The 7,723-nt window shown below is 38.7% G+C and overlaps 1 pseudogene; it reads left to right on the top strand.

The window, feature by feature from the left end:
- The first annotated feature begins 691 nt into the window (after positions 1–691).
- LOC138380900 (small acidic protein pseudogene) lies at positions 692–5,644 on the top strand (annotated as a pseudogene).
- The last annotated feature ends 2,079 nt before the right edge of the window (positions 5,645–7,723 follow it).

Below are 7,723 nucleotides of genomic sequence, written 5' to 3' on the forward strand. Positions count from 1 at the left end.
AAAAAAAAAAAATTACATCCGTAATGAAAACTTGGCAAATAGTTACATAATCACAAAATACCAAGTAGAAGTTAAAAAATATTTACTTCCAGAGTATAAATTTTCTCTTACCCTGTAGACGGCAGATACTATATTGGCTTGCACATTGGCTTTTGCTTTTTTATTTCAGTTCCTTAAATATGAGGCACATAATCTTTCATTTCTAGGCCTGGCTACTCCGTTATTTTATAGTTGTCATCACAGGTGTAAATACATTTCTGTCTGCGGTTGGCATTTCAGTGTAGACCCTTGTCGCAAGCCACCCTCCAGGAGCCCGCCCAATGCCACAGTCGTTTTTCCCTTTTTCCTCCTTAATAGGGACAACTGTCTCCCGTTTTTCAAAATTAAAAGAAAAAGCAGACCATTCCCCACTGAAGGTCTTAGAGTATCTTGCTCCCCCAAATGGAAGGGAAAACAAAACCAAATCTGGGCCAGTATTCTCACGTGCTAGACATGCGAGAGGTGTCGCATGAGTTTAAGATTCGCCCTCTGGAAAACTGAAGTCTCTGAAAGGAGATGATAGAATGCCCGTTCCGCGGGCAGAGCCACCTGGTTGCAAGCTCAGCTTACACAGGTCATTCGTTGTAATAGTTCCTGTGTCTATTTCTGAACATTCCGTAGTTTGTATTTTCTTGGGAAGAAACTGGAAGAGATGACAGCCACCAAGTCATCTGTATGGGTCAAGAGCGCGCAGGAGTTCCTTCTCCGTGAGTCGGTCTTCAGGGTGACTGTGCGATGGTTCTGGAGGGAGGAGGAGGGAGAGGGAGGAGAGGGAGAGGGAGGAGGAGGGAGAGAGGGGAGGAGGGAGAGGGAAGAGGAGGGACAGGGGGCCGGAGGGGGAGGCAGGGCGACATGCATCTAGAGCTTGCTCTGTGCCAGGCTTTCCATACAGTCGCTCCATGACGCCTCTCTATAACCGATGTAGTAATTACTATTATAGTATTATATCCATTTACAGATAAAGATACAAAAATTGTAAATAATTTGGCCAATATTGTATTACTACGTGGTGAAGCTAGGATTCACCAGAGCCCATACTGGTATGAAATTTATATTCCCAAACCCAGTATTTTGTTTTTCATGGGAAACCAAGGAACCTTATGTAGCCATTGAAGCAGGAAACAATTCCTTTTCCACTCAGTGGTAAAATAGTTTTGTTTTCTAGTGTTGCCTTTTAACTGCTTCCTTCTGACCTGATTGTGGATAAACATGAGGGAAAGTGGGATTATTTTACTCAATTTAAGCTCATAGAGCAGCAAGCACTATTGGAAGTGGGAAGTGGTTATTGCAAAAATCTTAAGAGATAAACGTGGTATATGCTGGGATTTCAAATTCAATATGATGAGATATAAAACCAGACCGAATAATTCTATAAGATGCCCTCTGCCCATTCATTACGTTTAACTCAAATCTACAAAGCACAGGGAATCCATGATAAATTACTGGTTGTCTTGAGTTTTCTCTGTGCTTCTTGCTAATTTATTTAATAGTTTAACAACCGTCCTGGCTGATCTTTATGCTGACAAATAAAATCATCCAGGGCGTTTTTAATGGCTCTTGTGGACTCTCTGTATACCTACGTTATCTTGGGAGTTTGCAAAATTATTTTGCTATAGCTAATGACAAGGCCAAACAAGAAATTAAACATGGTTCATTAAAAACATTCTAAGTGTATATGTAAGAGTTACTGTAGAGTTTTGATCTATTTCAACTGTATTTATTTTTCAGAATAGTATTTGTAGTTTGTATGTTTAAAATACATCAATTATACCAAAGAAATGAGGATCCTAAATATACTGTAGTCAAAATTACCTTTGTTCAAGCATAAGTTCTTTTGAATAACAACTCACACTTGGTGATTTAAATATATGTTATAATTTATTCTTCTTTAATTTGGGATGGAGATATGAAAAATACACCAATAATTGCATTTCAAATGTCACCTTCTTTGTGAAGCCTTTCCAGACTGCCTTATTGGTTTTTTTTAAAACAAATACATTTATTGAGGCTTGATTGACATGGAAAAAGCTGTACATATTCAATGTATACAAATCGATGAGTTTGGAGGTAAGTTTATACCCATAAAACCATCATCACAATTTATGCCATAAGCATAACTATCACCTTCAAAATTTTCCTCCCTCCCCCTTTATCTTTATTTATTATTATTTTGTTACTATTATTATTTTGTGATAAGAACAGTTAGCATAAGATCTACCCTTGTAGCATTTTGTTAAGTATTCCATACAGTATTGTTAGTATGGGCCCCATGCTACACAGTGGATCTCTAGGACTTACTCATCTTGTATAACTTTGCATCCTTTGACTAATTACTGCCCATTTCCCCTGCCCCCAGCCCCTGGCAACCACCATTCTATTGCCTGATTCTATGAGTTTGACTGTTTTAAATTCCTCATCTCTGTGGTGTCACATAGTATTTGCCATGTGTCTGGCTGGTTCTATCTAGTACAATGTCCTCCAGGGTTAGCCATGCTGCAAAGGGCAAATGGCAAGATTTCCTTCTTTTTTTAAGGCTAAGATTCCACTGTGGGGGGTGTGTGTGTGTGTGTGTGTGTGTGTGTATGTGTGTGTGACATTTTCTTTATCTATTCATTTGCCAATGGATAATTTGTTTATATTTTGGCTTTTGTGAATAATGTTGCAATGAGCGTTAAAGAGTAGATCTTTTAAAAATCCTGGGCCGGGCACGGTGGCTCACACCTGTAATCCTAGCACTCTGGGAGGCCGAGGCGGGCAGATCGCTGGAGCTCAGGAGTTCGACACCAGCCTGAGCAAGAGCGAGATCCCGTCTCTACTAAAAATAGAAAGAAATTATCTGGTCAACTAAAATATATATATAGAAAAAATTAGCTGGGCATGGTGGCGCATGCCTGTAGTCCCAGCTACTCGGGAGGCTGAGACAGGAGGATCGCTTCAGCCCAGGAGTTTGAGGTTGCTGTGAGCTAGGCTGATGCCACGGCACTCACTCTAGCCCGGGCAACAGAGCGAGACTCTGTCTCAAAAAAAAAAAAAAAAAAAAACAATAAAAATCCTGGTTTCAATTCCTTTGGAAACATTTCCAGAATAAGAATTACTTGGTCCTATGGTAGTTCTATTTTTAATTTTTTGAGGAATTTCCATACTGTTTTCCATCGTAGCTGCACATTTTCCCATCAGCAGCATACAGATGTTCCCTTTTCTCCTCATCCTCACCAACACTCAGCTTTTTTTTTTTTTGATAGTAGACATTCCAACAGGCGTGAAATGACATTTGATTTAAAGTTGCAATATCTTTCCCCGTACCCAACCCAACAATCCATGTCTCCACCTGCATTTTATTTTTCCCATATTATGTATCACTGTTTTCTATGTCATGTACATTATATATATTTTTATTTCTGAGAATATAAAGTTTTCCACAAACAGATCTTTCCAAAGAGGAGTTACTTTAGCTTAGTAAGATTTTATAATAATAAAGAGCAGAAACAGATGAGAAAGTCCAAAGGAAGGGAGTGCCATATGCAAACACTTGGAAGTATGTATGTCAGAGAATCACCGTTATTGAAGAATGGCCCGATTAAGATGTAGCCTGGGCAATGGGTTAACTTGATTCTTTTGATTTTGTGCAGGAAGTATAATCATTTGTGTTATCTTTTCTATTACTTTCCTTTTTCATAATGAATTCATTTTAACCAACTGAGCCACCATTTTGTTGTGTCACTTAAAGTAATCCTCCACCCCACTATTCACTACTAAAAACATTAATTCTACATAGTTAAATTAAAAATTCCCCATTTTGCATTTATTCATGTACTTACTGTTAATGAAGTACTACAAATTTATATTAACGCAATAAGGAACTGTGAAATAGATTTGTGTGCAGCAATAATGTGGTATGTACTGTTCTGAAAAAAATCTCTATGAAGTTCAGAATTCCTCAGTTATCACCTGGAGTGGCTGAGTGGATTCTGACACTGCTCTTTCTCTGTTCCTACTAATTCTTGTGTTAGCCCTAGCATTTGCTACCTGTTTTGTGTATTTGTTCTTTTCTTTTTAACCTCCAACAATTAAATGGTTGTTGCCATGGTGTCATAAATATCCTATTCAGTAGTTATCTAAGTTAGTGTATGACATTAGGAGCAGAAAGGAAAAAGATCAGAGATATAAACGGGTCCTTTGAGTGTATGTGGACCTGTGAGAAAAGGGGCCATTTGGAGCAAATTCCAGGTTTCCATCGTCAGTTCCATGGAAAGACAGCGGCGGTGTCACTGGCCCCGCCAGGGAATTTGGAAGAGACTTGGTTGAAGAAAGGAGGCTCTGCAGCGCCCAGGCCCGCGGGGCATTTGTGGTGGAACCGCAGGAGAGAGCGCAGTCAAGGCCAGGGGCAGGAACAGGCGGCGTGCACGGGACCACGGCAGCCGTGAGCCGGGGTGAATGCTCCACTGTGATCACCGAGTGCAGTGTCACTGTTTGATGACATGGCGTTTCCCGCTCCTTTCCGGTGACTGCGGCTCCCGTCACTCACCGCTCGCCCTGCTTGCACGGCGCCAGCCACACAGTCCCCGGGGTATCCTGTGAGTATCATTTTTGATCTTGATGAAAACATAAAATGTAACAGATGTCATGTTTTCGCCGAATTATTTTTTGTGTATTTGTTTACAGGTGGTTTTTATCAGGTTGAGTTACTTCCCTAAATTTCTGGCTCATCTGAGAGCCCTTTTTTGTCATTACAGTAGGTGGTGGATATGATCAAATGATGGTTTCCAACCTATTGAGATAACTATGTAAATTTTTCTGTAGTCCTTAATAATGCCAGTTATATAAATAGATTTTCTGATGCTAAACCATCCTGAATCGCCATTTCATCATAATGGACAACTGTAGGAAAATTATAGTTGGATTTAATAGAGATTATATTGCATGAGGTTTTATTAATATTTGTAAATATGGGCGTTCTGGAGTCGCGCTGCCTGGGCCGGCGGCAGATTGCGGGCTGCCGGTGTCTCGGCGGAGGGGAACCGTGGGTGGGTTCGCGTTTCCCGCCGGGACCCCGACAGCCGTGAGCGCTGCCAGAGGGTGTCACCCCCCGGGCGAAGCGTTCAGCCTCCCCAGACGACGGTCTTGGCTCTAGCAATCGGGAGGCGGCAGACGTGGGCAATGAAGAGGGAACACAAAAGTTCTCGAGACTGACGGGTGCAGGAAAGAAAGAACAGACCGGTCGTCTTGCTGTAGGAGACCACAAATCAACATCGCACTTCCGAACGGGGGAGAAGACAAGAAAATTAATGAAGAACTGGAGTCTCAGTATCAGCAAAGTATGGACAAGTAAATTATCAGGAAGATATCGGCGACGTTGTGGACTTGGCTGCAGTGAGGTAGATCATGATGGAGAAGGTGACGTGGCTGGAGATGGTGACGACGATGATGATGATTCGCCTGATCCTGAAAGTCCGGATGACTCTGAAAGTGATTCAGAGTCAGGGAAGGGAGAATCTGCGGAAGAACTCCACGCTGCCGAGCACCCTGATGAGGTGGAGGATCCCAAAACAGAAAAGATGCAAAAAGCGACTATAAAATGATGTTTGTTAAATCCAGTGGTTCGTGACTCCCGAACACTTAGTCTTTGTATTAAAAGTACGTATTGTTAGGATGCACAGTGGAGGACTGCTTATAGAGCACAGACCTTTGTGTTATAATTTTTAAAAAGGCCCTTTTAAATAATTACACAGAGTGTTTGCTTTCAAATGCCATTGGTTACACTTTTATGGGCATGACTATAACCTTTTTGTAAAGAGTAAGAGTCGTACAAAATAAGAAATAAATACAGCACTCAACTTCCTTTCATATTAGCATCATCCACCCTCTAATCTCACCTTTTTACCCCTTCGGATGCAGTTATGGGTGGACCCTTCTTTTTGTTTGTGGTAGCTATTTTAGCATTTTTGTTCCTTCATATTTTTCTCTTATAAAAATTTGATACTGTGATATGTTCATGAGAAATATTCTTTAATTATTCTTTGTTATAGTAGAACTATTCATCATGGATATTTCTGCTGCCAATCACAATTAATGTTAGCAAAAGATTAGTTTCCTCGTACTCAGCTCTTCTCTTTGGACCAAAGCAACATGAGAGCAAGTACTTCTACACCTATTCGGATGGAGTAAACACTGTCATACATTTGGAATGTTATGATCCCAAGAGTCTTTATATAATTTGAATTACATTTTGTTAGGTTTTTGATAAAAGTTGGCCAGTTTTTACAGAAGAAGTTAATTCTGTATTCATTTAGTTCTATCTATTTAAAAACATGTAAAACTGGTTCTGGTTTTTTTTTAGATAATATGTGACCAAAGTTAAGTTTTGTCCCAAAAGTCTAAATAAAGAGAAAGCAGTTTCCCATATTTGGTTGTGATACCTTTATCCTCATCTAAAAATGAGGAACAAGTTTATTGAACAAGAAGCTGAAATAAATTCTCTTCATTTTATCCCAGTGCTGTTATATTGAGTATCTAATTACTAAAAAGAAATATTACTTTCTAATTTTATTGCTGCTTCTGTTGGACTGAGATGAGAATCATCTGACTGCTGTTACGTGGTTGATTTGTACAGCCGAGTAACACAAACTGCATTATGGGTTTGTCAGTGGATTTTTGATTAATTGGGTCCAAAATCTTAATCTTTCCAAGTAATAAGTTCAAAGTCTTGAGTCAAGCCTGTGAGCTGAACTGTTACACATCTAGATACTTAGGTATTTACTGTGTTGGATTTTTAAAAAATTATTCCTATGTTTTGAAATTAAGAGTGCATTAGGAGTGTAGTAACTAGAATAGGTGGTTTCTGGTTGATAGACTCCATCTTGCAATATTTTTCACATCAAACCCTCAAGTTTTTGGTTTTGTTTTTTTTTTTTTTTTTAGTTTCTCACATTATTTTAAAATAGGCGCTACTCTCTGTAGTGAAATATTGAGTCAGTGGGTGGTTGACAATATGTGTGACGTTTAAGAAATAACTTGGTTTAAAGAAGTTTGGATTTAACAATTTTTGTTTGCCCACTGATTTTCAAATACCTAATTTGTGGGGTTGCTCATTGCAATTTAAGTAGAAAGTGAAGACTGATTTATGTTTAAGAGGGAGAGAGAGAGAATAGTATAATGTTTTAAAAAGTGAGTATTTTCATCAGTTTGTTGTTTAAATATGCTGGGTTGTTAAGTCTTGGTTCCGTTAATGTAAATAGAAACACCTTCTTCTAAAATAAAAAAAAAAAGAAATTTGTAAATATGGCTGGTTGTGTTGTGCCATCTGATTTTGGAATTAAGTTTATGTTGTCTCTCTAAAGTTCACTGGGCAACTTTCTCTGACTTTTTCTGGAACAACTTATAAAAGATAGAAATAGATATCACCTGCCTCTTAAAAGTCTGATGGAATATGCGTGTAAAACTATCTGGACTTGTGTTATTTTGGGGAAAGTTCTCCTATCAACATTTTTTGGCTGTTAGTCTCTCCAAAATTGTATTTATAAAAATCTTGTCTTGTGGTATAAACTTTTCAATTCATTAATATTTATTGGTGCACAAATTATCATAAAATATTTTTATAATTTTATTAATTTCTATTGTGTCTGGATTCATTTTTTCTAATTCATTCTGTATTAGACTTATTTCTAATTTGTCTTTTTCTAATTAG

The sequence above is a fragment of the Eulemur rufifrons genome, chromosome 2 (assembly GCF_041146395.1).
Source record: "Eulemur rufifrons isolate Redbay chromosome 2, OSU_ERuf_1, whole genome shotgun sequence".
In the NCBI taxonomy this organism is placed as follows: domain Eukaryota; kingdom Metazoa; phylum Chordata; class Mammalia; order Primates; family Lemuridae; genus Eulemur; species Eulemur rufifrons.